The 15,078-nt window shown below is 47.3% G+C and overlaps 1 pseudogene; it reads right to left on the reverse strand.

The window, feature by feature from the left end:
• LOC139256457 (zinc finger protein 850-like) overlaps window positions 1-15,078 on the reverse strand; it is an 80,773-nt pseudogene that overhangs the window by 40,610 nt on the left and 25,085 nt on the right.

The following is a 15,078-nucleotide window of genomic DNA, read 5'->3' on the forward strand; positions in this document are numbered from 1 at the left end:
AACGAAGGTTCGATACAGGTTTAGCATAACTTCCCTACTTTTCAATTTTATACCTCTAGAAATAAACCCTAGTGCTTGGTTTGCTTTTTACGGCCTTGCTAATCTGTGGCACGTTTAGTGATTTGTGTATTTGTATCCGAGATCCCTTTGTTCCTCTGCCCCACCCAGACTCACACTCTTCCAGTAATAAGTGACCTCCCTATTCTTCCTACAAACTGTAATACCTTCCATTTATCTGTATAGCCCATTATAAGCACATGCTGCAAGTTTATTAATGTTCTCCTGTAATTTGTTGTAATCCTCCTCAGTATTGACTATCCCCCATTTGGTACCGTCTGCAAATTCAGAAATTGTGTTTTTGGTTCCAAAGTTTAAATTGTTAATGTAAATTGTGAACAACAGTGGTCCCAGCACTGATCCTTGTGGAACACCACAACCCACCTTCTGCCCCTGTGAATAGCTCCCTTTACCCCACTCTCTGCTTTCTGTCCTGAAGCCAGCCAGCGATCCATTCTGCTACTTGTCCTCTGACTCCACATTCTCTGTTCATCAGTCTATTAGGAGGTACCTTATCGAAGGCCTTTTGAAAATCTAGATAAATGACATCTACTGCATTACCCTTGTCTACTCTCTGTTAACTCCTCAAAAAATTCAATGCGGTTGGTCAAGCAAGACTTTCCCTTTTGAAATCCCTGCTAAGTATTCGTTATTACATTTTTAGTTTCTAGATGTTCTATTTTCTCCTTTAGTAGGGATTCCATTATTTGTCCTGCAACCATGATTTGGAAGATATTTACAAATGCTTCAAGGGGCTCTTAAAGAGAGTTGGGATCATTCCTTCTTCTGCCCACTCAAGGTGTTATCTAACAGACTTTCTCCTGTGAATATAGAGCTGGAGTATTGAGCCGTGATGTGTTTACTTGTTGATCTTGTTGACTAAATATTGGGTCTTGTGATAATCAAGCTCAGAACAACAGATTGTCTTTTACTGACTTTATTAACAGCACTGCAAAAATACAGAGTATAGTTACCTGATCGGGAGAAAACAGACAAAACATAAGAACATAAGAATTAGGAGCAGGAGTAGGCCATTCAGCCCACTGAATGGCAGAACAGACTCAATATCATAGAAAATAGGTGCATGAGCAGGCCATTCAGCCCTTCTAGCCTGCACCGCCATTCAATGAGTTCATGGCTAATCTTCAACCTCAACTCCACTTTCCCGCCCGATCCCCATATCCCTTGATTCCCTTAATATCAAAAAATCTATTGATCTCTGTCTTGAATATAAGCCACAAAGTGGGGCTAAGTGAATAGCTCTTTCATGGACCGATTGGCCTCCTGTGCTGTACGATTCTATAATTATAAACACACAAGAACATAAGAAATAGGAGCAAGAGTAGGCCATTCGTCTCTCGAACCTGCTCTGCCATTAATATTCAAAAATCTATCAATCTCTGTCTCAAATATACTCAATGACTGAGCCTCCACAGCCCTCGGGTAGAGAATTCCAAAGATTCACCATCCTCTGAGTGAAGAAATTTGTCCTCATCTCAGTCCTAAATGGCCGACCCGTCATTTTGAGACTGTGACCCCTGGTTCTGGACTCCGCAGCCAGGGGAAACATCCTTCCTGCATCTACCCTGTCAAGCCCTGCAAGAATTTTGTATGTTTTAATGAGATCTCATTCTTCTAAACTCTAGAGAATATCGGCCTAGTCTACTCGATTTCACCTCATAGGACAATCCTCCCATCCCAGGAATCTCTCGCTCTATTGTAAGTATATCCTTCCTTAGGTAAGAAGACCAAAACTGTACACAGTACACCAGGTATGATCTCACCACGGCCCTATATAATTGCAGTAAGACATCTTTACTTTTACTTTACTCAAATTCTCTTGTAATACAGGGCAACATACCATTTGCTTTCTTAATTGCTTGCTGTACCTGCATGTTAACTTTCAGTGATTCTTGTATAATGACACCCAGGTCCCTCTGAACACCAACATTTCCCAATCTCTCACAGTTTAAAGTGCATAACTTCACATTATATTCCAACTTGCCATGTTCTTTCCCACTCACTTAGCCTGTCTATATACCCTTGAAGTCTCTTTGTATCCTCCTCACAACTTACATCCCTACCTAGCTTTGTATCATCAGTAAGTTGGATATAACATTTGGTCCCCTCATCCAAATCATTGATATCATCTCCTTCTTAGGCAGTCCCTCGGAGTTGCTTCCACACTAAAAATGAGTTCTCAGGTGACTGATGAGTCCGATGCGGGACCCACAGTCTGTCACAGGTGGGGCAGACGGTGGTTGAAGGAACGGATGGGTGGGGGGGGCCTGGGTTGCCACACGCTCCTTCTGCTGTCTACTCTTGGTTTCTGCATGCTCTCGGCGTTGAGATTCGAGGTGCTCAGCGCCTGCCCGGATGCTCTTCCTCCAATTTGGGTGGTCTTGGGCCAGGAACTCCCAGGTGTCGGTGGGGATGTTGCATTTTTTCAAGACGGCTTTGAGGGTGTCCTTAAAGTGTTTCCTCTGCCCTCCTAGGGCTCGCTTGCTGTGTCGGAGCTCCGAGTAGAGCGCTTACTTTGGGAGTCTCGTGTCAGGCATGCGGACGATGTGGCCCGCCCAACGGAGTTGATCGACTGTGGTCAATGCTGGGAATGTTGGCCTGAGCGAGAACACCGATGTTGGTGCGCCGATCCTGCCAATGGATTTGTAGGATCTTGAAGAGGCAGCGCTGGTGGTACTTCGCCAGCATTTTGAGGTGTCTGCTGTACATAGTCCACATCTCTGAGCCACATAGGAGGGCGGCTATCATTCATGCCCTGTCGACAATAAGCTTAGTGCAGAGTTTGAGGTCCTGGTCTACAAGCACTCTTCCTTAAGCGACTGAGGCTACAATAGAACACTGAAGACGGTGTTGGACCGCGTCGTAGATGTCTGCCCTTGTTGACAATAGGCTCCTGAGGCATGGAAAATGGTCCACATTGTCCAAGGCTTGTCGTGGATTTTGTCGTGGGGGGCAGTGGTGTATGGCAGGGTCAGGTTGGTAGAGGAACTTTGTCTTTGATATAGATTGTGAATAGCTGAGGCCCAAGTACTGATCCTTGAGGTACCCCACTAGTTAGTGTGCCACCCTTAAAATGACCCGTTTATTTCTACTCTTTGTTTTTGACCGTTAACCAATCCTCAATCCATGCTAGAATATTACTCCCAATCCCAAAAGCCTTAATTTTGTTGAATAACCTCTTTTGTGGCACCTTATCGAATGTCTTCTGAAAATCCAAATACACCACATCCATTGGTTCTCCCTTATCTATTCTGCTTGTTACTACCGCAGAAAACTCTTAACTGATTTTTCAAACATGATTTCCCTTTTATAAATCCGTGTTGACTCTGCCCAATCCTATTAATACTTTCTAAGTGACCTGTTGCCACGTCCTTAATAATAGATTCTAGCATTTTCCCGACGACTGATATCAGGCTAACTAACTGGTCTGTAGATCCCCTTTTGTGTCTCCCTCCTTTCTTAAATAGCAGGGTTACATTTGCTACCTTCCATTCCATGGGAACCTTTCTGGAATCTATGGAATTTTGGAAGATGACAGCCAATGCATCCAATATCTCTACAGCCACCTCTTTCAAAACCCTCGGGTGTAGGCTATCAGGTCCAGGGGATTTATTGGCTTTCAGTCCTATTAATTTCTGCAGTATTTTTTTAGTTCCCCATTCCCGCTACACCCTTGGTACTCCACTATTTCTGGGAGGTTTCTTGCGCCTTCTTCCATGAAAACAGACACAAATTAATTGTTTAATTTCTCTGCCATTTCCTTATTCCCCATTATAATTTCTCCTGTCTCAGCCTGTAAGGGACCCACATTTATTTTCACGAATCTTTTCCTTTGTACATAGTGAATTGCGAGCTCTCTTCTCCCCAGGAGTTCTAACAAGCTGCACCGGCGATATTTATATTTAACTTGTTTACTACATTCGTGAACTTACCCTGCTCATACCATAATCACAAGAATATCTGTGCATTGTTCTGACTGTGACCACAAGACTGTGTCACTATCACGCAGATACCGTTTGCTTGTTTTACTTTTCTATACAAACACCATCTCTTTACACATCTCCTTCCAGCAGACATCAGCAATGATGTGAGGCTCATTAAAAGACACACATTTCATAACAGCAAAGGTTACACTGGGAGAAATGTTCAGTCAATTTTCATTCAGGGAAAATGCAGAGCAGCTCACTGGCACCTTAACAGAGTCCCCTCAGCCTACATATAGAGCTGGATTATTGGGTCATGATCTGGCTACTTGTTCATCTGTTGTTCAATACATTTGCTGAGTGCATTTACAATTAAAACAAGGTTTGTAGGCATGATGCTCCATTCACAAATCAAAAGTGAGATATATGCTGTGGGGAACAAGCTACAAATGATTAAAACCCAGACTGTTAATGATCTGGGTGTATTATACGGGATCACTAAATGTCTGTTTTGACAAAAGAGGGGCAGTGCAGACACTGCAATCAGGGAGGAGGAATGTGAAATATTAGATGAAATAAACATAGTGAAAGAGGAAGTATTAAGGGGTTTAGCATCTTTGAAAGTGGATAAATCCCTATGCCCGGATAAAATGTATCCCAGGCTTTTAAGAGAAGCAAGAGAGGAAATAGCAGAGGCTCTGACCATCATTTTCCAATCCTCTCTGGCTACAGGTAATGTGCTGGAGGACTGCTAACATTGTACAATTGTTTAAAAATGGAGAAAGAGATAGACTGAGTAATTACAGGACAGTCAGTGTAACCTCAGTGGTGCGAAAACTATTGGAAAAAATTCTGAGGGACAGAATAAATCTTTTAGAAAGACACAGATTAATCAAGGACAGTCAGCACGGATTTGTTAAGGGAAGGTCGTGTCTGACTAACCTGATTGAATTTTTTGAGGAGGTAACGAGGAGGGTCGATGAGGGGAGTGCATTTGTTGTAGTGTATATGAATTTTAGCAAGGCTTTCGATAAAGTCCCATATGGTAGACTGGTCACGAAAGTAAAAGCCCGTGCGATTCAAGGAAAAGTAGCAAGTTGGATCCAAAATTGGCTCAGAGGCAGGAAGCAGACTGATTCCCGGGATGGCGGGACTGACCTATCAAGAAAGACTGGATCAACTGGGCTTGTATTCACTGGAGTTCAGAAGAATGAGAGGAGACCTCATAGAAACATATAAAATTCTGACGGGGTTAGACAGGTTAGATGCAGGAAGAATGTTCCCAATGTTGGGGAAGTCCAGAACCAGGGGTCACAGTCTAAGGATAAGGGGTAAGCCATTTAGGACCGAGATGCGGAGGAACTTCTTCACCCAGAGAGTGGTGAACCTGTGGAATTCTCTACCACAGAAAGTTGTTGAGGCCAATTCACTAAATATATTCAAAAAGGAGTTAGATGAGGTCCTTACTGCTAGGGGGATCAAGGGGTATGGCGAGAAAGCAGGAATGGGGTACTGAAGTTGAATGTTCAGCCATGAACTCATTGAATGGCGGTGCAGGCTAGAAGGGCCGAATGGCCTACTCCTGCACCTATTTTCTATGTTTCTATGTTTCTATGTAATGGTTGATGGGTGTTTTTGTGACTGGAAGGCTGTTTCCAGTGGGGTTCTGCAGGGCTCAGGACTCGATCCCTTGCTTTTTGTGGTATATAATCAATGATATAGACTTGAATGTAGTGAGTATGATTAAAAGGTTTGCAGATGATACAAAAATTGGCTGTGTGGTTGATATCGAAGAAAGCTGTAGACTGCAGGAAGATATCAATGAACAATTCAGATGGGTAGAACTGTGGCAAATGGAATTCAATCCTGAGAAGTGTGAGGTAATGCATTTGGGGAGGGCTAACAAGACAAGGGAATACACATTAAATGGTAGGATACTGAGAAGTGTAGAGGAACAGAGGGACCTTGGAGTGCAGGTCCACAGATCCCTGAAGGTAGCAGGAGAGGTAGATCAGGTGGTCAAGAAGGCAAACAGGATACTTGCCTTTATTAGCCGAGGCATAGAATGCAAGAGCAGTGAGGTTATGCTTGTGCTGTATAAAACACAGTTCTGGTCACCACATTACAGGAAAGATGTGATTGCACTAGAGACGGTACAGAAGAAATTTATGAGGATGTTGCCTGGACTGGAGAATTTTAGCTATGAGAATAGATTGGATAAGCTGGGGCTGTTTTCTTTGGAACAGAGGAAGCTGAGAGGAGACCTTATTAAGGTGTATAAAATTATGAGGGGCCTAGATAGAGTGGATAGGAAGGACCCATTTCCCTACAACCAGAGGGAATAGATTTAAAGTAATTGGTAGGTTTAAAGGGGATTTGAGGGGAAATTTGTGGGGGTCTGGAACTTACTGCCTGAATGGTGGTAGAGGCACAAACCCTCACCACATTTAAAAAGTACCTGGAAATGCACTTGAAGTGCCTTAACCTGCAGGGCTACAGACCATGAGCTGCAAAGTGGATAGCTCTTTGCCGGCCGGCCTAAATGGCCTCCTTCCGTAGTGTAAATTTCTATGATTCTATGATACCCATACCTTCCCTGGATACCAAGGGTAGGAGAGGCACTCTGGAAGGTTTGGGGAGCTGGGAATTGTCCATGAGAGCAGCTGAAAGAATCTAGAGTTAGAAAGGAGAAAAGGCCCAAAAATGGAACAGTCGGTAACTGGACATTAATTAGTTTCCTCTTATCCTCCTCTTATCCTCCTCTTATCTAGGGGCGATGAGCTGGAGATGGGCGATGTTATGGAGGTGGAAATAGGTGGTCTTAGTTATGCAGTGGATATATGGTCTAAAACTCACTTCAGGGTCAAATATGACAACAAGGTTGCGAACCATCTGATTCAGCCTCAGACAGGAGTTGGGAGAGGGATGGAGTCAGTTGCTCGGGAATGGTGTTTCTGGAGAGGACCGAAAACAATGGCTTTGGTCTCCCCAATATTCAATTGGAGAAAATATTTACTGATCGAGAACTGGATGTCGGACAAGCAATCTGACAAGTTGGAGAGTATGGAGGGGCCGAGGGAAGTGTTGGTGGGGTAGAGCTGGGTGTCATCAGCGTACATGTACTATTATCAGCAGCAACAACAGAATCCACCTTCGGCCGTAACCTGTGAACTCGCTGGTGTGTCCGCAAGCCAGATGACGTAGTGAATCCCTTCCCACACTCAGTGCAGGTGAACGGTCTCTCCCCAGTATGAACTCGCTGATGTGTCCGCAGGTTGCATGAAACAGTGAATCCCTTCCCACACACGGAGCAGGTGTATGGCTTCTCCCCTGTGTGAACTCGCCGGTGTCTCAGCAGGTTGCATGATGCAGCAAATCCCTTCTGACACACAGGGCAGATGAACGGTTTCTCCCCAGTGTGAACTCGCTGGTGTTTCTGTAGCTGGGATGATGCAGCAAATCGCTTAAGACACACGCAGCAAGAGAACGGTTTGTCCCCAGTGTGAACTCGCTGGTGTGTCTGCAGATCAGTAATTCTTTTAAAGGCCTTCTCACAATCAGAACATTTAAACGGTCTCTTGTCAGAGTGAACTTGCTGGTGTTTTAGCAGGGTTGATGACTGAGTGAATCTCTTCCCACACACTGAGCAGGTGAACGGCCTCTCCCCGGTGTGAGTGAGTTGGTGTGTCAGTAGGGTGGATGAACAAATGAATCTCTTCCCACACTCATAGCAGATGAACAGCCTCTCCCCGGTGTGAACAGGCCCGTGTCTCAAAAGGTGGGATAAACAAGTGAATCCCTTCTCACACACAGAGCAGATGAACGGCCTTTCACCAGTGTGAACTCGCTGGTGCACTAACAGGTGGGATAACTGAGTGTATCCCTTCCCACACACAGAGCAGGTGAACGGCCTCTCACCAGTGTGAACTCGCTGGTGCTTAGTGTGGCTGGAAGAAGAAATGAATCCCTTCCCACACACTGAGCAGATGAACGGCCTCTCCCCAGTATGAACTCGCTGGTGCTTAGTGAGGCTGGATGAAGAAATGAATCCCTTCCCACAGATGGAGCAGGTGAACGGCCTCTCCCCAGTATGAACTCGCTGGTGCTTAGTGAGGCTGGATGAACAAATGAATCTCTTCCCACAGAAGGAGCAGAGGAACGGCTTCTCTCCAGTGTGAACTCGTTTGTGTCTCCAAAGTTCACTTGGACGACTGAATCGCTTCCCACACACAGAACATAGGTACGGCCTCTCCCCTGTGTGAATTCGCTTGTGTGTCAAAAGATGAACTGAACGAGTGAATCCCTTCCCACACACGGAGCAGTTGAATGGTCTCTCCTTGGTGTGAACTCGTTGGTGTTCAGCCAGGCCGAATGACTGTCGGAACCTCTTCCCGCAGTGAGAGCAACAGAACGGTGTCTCGTCCGTGTGAGCTCGCCGGTGTGTAATCAGTTCCTCAGAGGTTGTAAAGCTGTTCCCACAGTCAGAGCATTTAAATGGTCTCTCATCAGCATGATCTAACTGGTGTGCAGTGAGGTGGGATGAACAGGTGAATCCCTTCCCACACACGGAGCAGGTGAATGGCCTCTCCCTATTGCGAGCTCGCTGGCGCGTCAGCATGCTGGACAATTGAGTGAATCCCTTCCAACAGAAGGAGGTGAACAGCCTCTCCCCAGTTCCCAGCCAGGACAGTTAACTGAATCCCTTCCCACAGTCTCCACATTTCCCAGTGGTGCCGGTGTCCTTGTGACTCTCCAGGTTGGATGATCAGTTGAAGTCTTGTCCACACACACAACACGTTTACGGTTTCTCCGCGCTGTGAATGGTGCGATGTTTTTCAAGCTGTGTAACTGGTTAAAGCTCGTTCCACAGTTAGTGCACTGGAACACTCTCACTTGGGTGTGTGTGTATCTCGGTGCTTTTCCAGTCACACTGATGTTTGAAATCTTTTCCCCACAGACAGAAACGGAAATATTTCTCCTTCCAGTCAAAGGCCGACGATATTCAGGTCCTCATGAATCAAGTGGCTCTGTCAGATCTTGATGTGATGTTTGGTTTGAGTTTTCCATTTACATATTTTCCCCTTCTAATATCCTGTAAAAATAATTTACAAAATCACTAATTCAGAACATACAATTCTAATTTCTATAAGAACATAAGAATTAGGAGGAGGAGTCGGCCATACGGCCCTTCGAGCCTGTTCCACCATTCTATCAGATCATGGCTGACCTTCGACCTCAACTCCACTTTCCATGGAACATTCTCTTGTTCCCCCAAAGCTGTAAATCCCCATCCCACACATTCTCTCTCCTCCCTGTGTTGAAATCCAAACTCATTGCACCATCTCCATCATTTTATCATCCACTCCCAGTCTTCTCCCTCTCGACTATGGTTGGGTTCAGTTCTGTACCCGCTGTGCAGTGAGAATAAAATCAGTGAGCTGATGATGTTCCCTCCTGGTCACTAGGACTTTTTTGATGGACCAATAGGGTGAGGTACCGGGCTGGCCCAGGGTCACCAGACAAGAATCAGCACAAGGCTCCCTTTCAGGGACCACTAATATGGGGAGAAGCATGTGGTCCAATCAGACTGACAGAGACCCCGAGGCCCCGCCCACTCTTTGTTCCTGCCCACAGTACTGCGCATGCACCGTGAGCCCCTCCCTGCCTAAGATGGTGGCCACTGACTGGGCCCGTAACGCGGGGCAGGTGTTTATAAAACTTATTCGGGACCTCAGACCTACACCAGGTGTTTATAAAGCTCTTAAACCCACCCACGGGGGTACAACTATCCCCTGCGTCCATAATCTCCTCCTGCCTCCTGACCCACCTCTCGTTGATCTGACTGGCCTGTGGTTGCCCAGTTTATCCGTATCCATTTAAAAAAAATAAAACGGGTATAATTCTTGCAATCCTCCAGTCCACTGGCATCACCCCCATATCCAAGGAGGATTGGAAGATTGTGGCCAGAGTCCCTGCTATTTCAACCCTTACTTCCCTCAGTAACCGAGGATGCATCCCATCCATCTGGCTGTCTCTTTTACTTTGAGGCCTGCCAACCTTTTAAGTGCCTCCTCTTTATCTACTTTTATTCTAAGCAATAGCGAGACAATCTCCTCCTTTACTGCTACATTGGCAGCATCTTCTCCTCCAGTGAAGACAGAAACAAGGTACTCGTTTAGAACCTCAATCATGCCCTCTGCCTCCACAAGAATATTTCCTTCTGGCTCCCTAATTGTCCTTTGACAACCCTCAATTAGGGGGAAGATCAGACAGCGGTTCTCAAACCCGGTAAGTCAATCAGTGATACATGCAGAATTGTAAACTCCAGCCCAGTTACAGGGGTTATTAGTATCAGCAGAATCCAACCCCTGCAGTCACTTGTGAACTCGCTGATGTTGGGCGAGAGCTTGCTGGGTGTAAATGCTGCCCCACTTCTCTCTCAGCCTGGAACAGCAGTTTACAAAAGCCCTCACTGAGAGTCCAGGATAGAAATTCAACACATTCTCTGCTCCTGGTTCCTGGCCCAGGGAAAGGCTGCCCCCTGAGCCTCCCAAGACGGCGGCCATTAACCCGGGAGCTTCTGTAAATGGAGAAATGTTGATGAGCAGGGAGCGTCTGTAAAGAATCCGAGAATATTACAGCTCAGTAGGAGGCCATTCGGCCCATCGAGTCTGCGCCAGCTCTTTCGGCGAGCAATGCAGTTAGTCCCACACAGAGCGGGGTCTGTAAACCTCACTCAGTTCACAAATGATCTTTTGCTCAGATTTGAGCTGTGGTGATGGATGCTCTGTAATTGCAGCTGGTATCACTGTTTGCCACTAGTTAGATTATCAGATTCATCCAAAACTTTGCATTGATTTATTAAAATCTTTCAAAATATTTGTGGTTGTGTTTATTAGAAGCACCAACAGTAGGCACTCGGCTAATTACTAAACCAAAGGTGCTCAGACATCGTCCACCAACCCTCCCTCGGCCAAAGGTGGTCAGACACTGTCCACCAACCCTCCCTCGGCCAAAGGTGCCCAGACACCGTCCACCGACCCTCCCTCGGCCAAAGGTGGTCAGACACCGTCCACCGACCCTCCCTCGGCCAAAGGTGGTCAGACACCGTCCACCGACCCTCCCTCGGCCAAAGGTGGTCAGACACCATCTGATTGGCGGCTCAGTGGGATTTGCTGCAGTTCCAGCTCCGGCCTCGGGCGCTGCTGTCGGGGGAGGCGGAAGTGCCGCAGTTTGAATCGTCCCCCGGCCCGAGTGCAGAGCGGAATTGTTTCCGGCGGGATGGGAGAGCTGGGAGCGGGGGTGAGGCCCGGGGTCTGGGGGGCAGCTGGGGGCGGGGGTGAGGCCCGGGGTCTGGGGGGCGGCTGGGGGTGAGGCCCGGGGTCCGGGGGTGAGGCCCGGGGTCTGGGGGGGCGGCTGGAGAGGGGGTGAGGCCCGGGGTCTGGGGGGCGGCTGGGGGCAGGGGTGAGGCCCGGGGTCCGGGGGTGAGGCCCGGGGTCTGGGGGGCGGCTGGAGAGGGGGTGAGGCCCGGGGTCAGGGGGGCGGCTGGGGGCGGGGGTGAGGCCCGGGGTCTGGGGGGCGGCTGGGGGACGGGGGTGAGGCCCGGGGTCAGGGGGGCGGCTGGAGAGGGGGTGAGGCCCGGGGTCTGGGGGGGCGGCTAGAGAGGGGGTGAGGCCCGGGATCTGGGGGGCGGCTGGAGAGGGGGTGAGGCCCCCCTCCCTCACTCACCCACCCAGGCAGGCAGGACGGACGGAGCGGAACTTCCAGAATGATCGATGCGGAAACCTCCGCCGCTTGACTGCCTGCCGCAGTTCGCCACTGCCCGGGTGATTGACGGCGGCTCCGGGCCAATAGGAAGAGCAGGAGCGGGGCAGGAGGCCCTTCAACCAATCGGAGTGCGCGAGGGGTGGGGCTTGCGCCCTCCCCGTGGGCGAGGCTGAGCCCGGATCGCCCTGATTGGCTGAAAGTTTTAAAGCTGATCTTGAACAGGAGAGCTGAGCATGCGCGGGACAGCTCTTTCAAAGATGATCACGGCCCAATAATCAACATAAGAACATAAGAATTAGGAACAGGAGTAGGCCATCGAGCCCCTCGAGCCTGCTCCGCCATTCAATAAGATCATGGCTGATCTGGCCGTGGACTCAGCTCCACTTACCCGCCCGCTCTCCATAACCCTTAATTCCCTTATTGGTTAAAAATCGATCTATCTGTGACTTGAATACATTCAATGAGCTAGCCTCAACTGCTTCCTTGGGCAGAGAATTCCACAAATTCACAACCCTCTGGGAGAAGAAATTCCTTCTCAACTCGGGTTTAAATTGGCTCCTCCGTATTTTGAGGCTGTGCCCCCTAGTTCTAGTCTCCCCGACCAGTGGAAACAACCTCTCTGCCTCTATCTTGTCTATCCCTTTCATTATTTTAAATGTTTCTATAAGATCACCCCTCATCCTTCTGAACTCCAACGAGTAAAGACCCAGTCTACTCAATCTATCATCATAAGGTAACCCCCTCATCTCCGGAATCAGCCCAGTGAATCGTCTCTGTACCCCCTCCAAAGCTAGTATATCCTTCCTTAAGTAAGGTGACCAAAACTGTACGCAGTACTCCAGATGCGGCCTCACCAATACCCTGTACAGTTGCAGCAGGACCTCCCTGCTTTTGTACTCCATCCCTCTCGCAATGAAGGCCAACATTCCATTCACCTTCCTGATTACCTGCTGCACCTGAAAACTAACTTTTTGGGATTCATGCACAAGGACCCCCAGGTCCCTCTGCACCGCAGCATGTTGTAATTTCTCCCCATTCAAATAATATTCCCTTTTACTGTTTTTTCCCCCAAGGTGGATGACCTCACACTTTCCGACATTGTATTCCATCTGCCAAACCTTAACCCATTTGCTTAACCTATCTAAATCTCTTTGCAGCCTGTGTCCTCTACACAACCCGCTTTCCCACTAATCTTAGTGTCATCTGCAAATTTTGTTGCACTACACTCTGTCCCCTCTTCCAGGTCATCTATGTATATTGTAAACAGTTGTGGTCCCAGCACTAATCAAAGGACAAAGTCTGATATCGAACTCCCCGAGAACAGAGAAAGGTCCCAACTCTGAGAACATTGGTATTATTTCTAAATGCCTTTCAAATGCGAGGAAATTCCTGCCTTCTTTTGAAAGTCCACTTCTGTACGTCGGGAGTGCAGCAAACCAGATTCAGAGTGGGCACACCGGGTGTACTCAGACTTCCGATGAGCAGGTGAATAAAGCCATAAAAAAGCAATCCAAGCACTGGGGTTCATTTCTAGAGGGATAGAATTGAAAAGCAGAGACGTTATGTTAAACTTCTAGTGAACCTTGGTTAGACCACACAGAGCACTGTGAACAGTTCTGGTCTCCAGGTTATCAAAGGATATTGAGGCACTGGATAGGGTGCAAAAAAGATACACAAGGATGATGCCAGAACTGAGTAGATATACTTATCAGGAAAGACTGAACAGGCTGGGTCTCTTTTCCCTGGACCTGATAGAGGTCTTTAAAATTATGAAAGCGTTCGATAGGTTGGACATGGAGAAGATATTTCCACTTGTGGGGGGTCCAAAACTAGAGGCCATAAATATAAGAGTCAGCAGTAAATCCAATAGGAATTATTTTCCCAAAGACTGGTTCGAATGTGGAATTCACTACCACAGGGCGTGGTTCAGACGAATAGAATAGCTGCATTTTAGGGGAAGCTCGATAAGTACACAAGGGAAAAAGGAATAGGAGGATATGCTGATCTGTTTGGATGAAGAGGAGCAGGAGGAGTATAAACGCTGGTATGGACCAGTTGGGATGCATGACCTGCAGACAGGTATGGTAGCACAGTGCATATGTTACTGGACAGTAATTCAGAGGCCTGGTGTCATAATCTAGAGACCCGAGTTCAGCTTGGGGATTTCATCAAAACCATAGAAATTTACAGCACAGGAGGATGCCATTCAGCCCATCGTGTCTGTGCTGGCCGACAGAGCTCTCCAGCTCTTGGTCCGCAGCTTGTAGGTGCATGTCCAAGTACTTTTTAAATGCTATGAGGGTTTCTGCCTCTAACAGCCTTTCAGGTAGTGGGTTCCAGAGCCCCACCACCCTCTGGGTGAAAACATTTCTCTTCAAATCCCCTCTGAACCTTCTACCAATCACTTTAAATCTATGCCCCCTGCTTATTGACTCATCTGCCAAGGGAAATAGAGTGGATAGGAAGTACCTATCTAGGTCCCTCATAATTTTATTCACTTCAATTAGGTCTCTCCTCAGCCTCATCTGTTCCAAAGAAAACAATCCCAGCCTATCCAATCTTTCTTCATAGCTAAAATTCTCCAGTCCATGCAGCATCTTCATAAATCTCCTCTGTACCGTCTAGTGCAATCACATCTTTCCTGTAATGTGGTGACCAGAACGGCACGCAGTACTCTAGCTATGACCTAACTCGTGTTTTATATAGTTCAAGCATAACACTCCCTGCTCTTGTATTCTGTGGCTCAGCTAATAAAGGCAAGTATCCCATATGCCTTCTTAACCACCTTATTTACTGTTCTGCTACCTTCAGGGATCTGTGGACATGCACTCCAAGGTCCCTCTACAATTCTCAGTGTCCTACCATTTATTGTGCATTCCCTTTGCCTTGTTAGCACTCCCCAAATGCATTTCCTCACATTTCTCCAGATTCAGTTCCATTTGCCACTGTTCTGCCACCTGACCAGACCGTTGATATCTTCCTGCAGTCTGCAGCTTTCTTCATTATCAACGACACAGCCAATTTTTGTATCATCTGCAATCTTTTTAATCATACCCCTACATTCAAATCTAAACCATTGATATATTCCACAAAAAGCAAGGGACCTAGTACGGAGCCTTGCGGAACCTCACTGGAAACAGCCTTCCAGTCATAAAACACCCATCGACTATTACCCTTTGCTTCCAGCCTCAGCCAATTTTGGATCCAACTTGCCCCTTTGCCCTGGATCCCACAGGCTTTTATTTTCATGACCAGTCTGCCATCTGGAACCTTATCAAAAGCCTTGCTAAAATCCATATACACTACAAAA

This window comes from Pristiophorus japonicus, chromosome 3, assembly GCF_044704955.1.
Source record: "Pristiophorus japonicus isolate sPriJap1 chromosome 3, sPriJap1.hap1, whole genome shotgun sequence".
Lineage (NCBI taxonomy): Eukaryota > Metazoa > Chordata > Chondrichthyes > Pristiophoridae > Pristiophorus > Pristiophorus japonicus.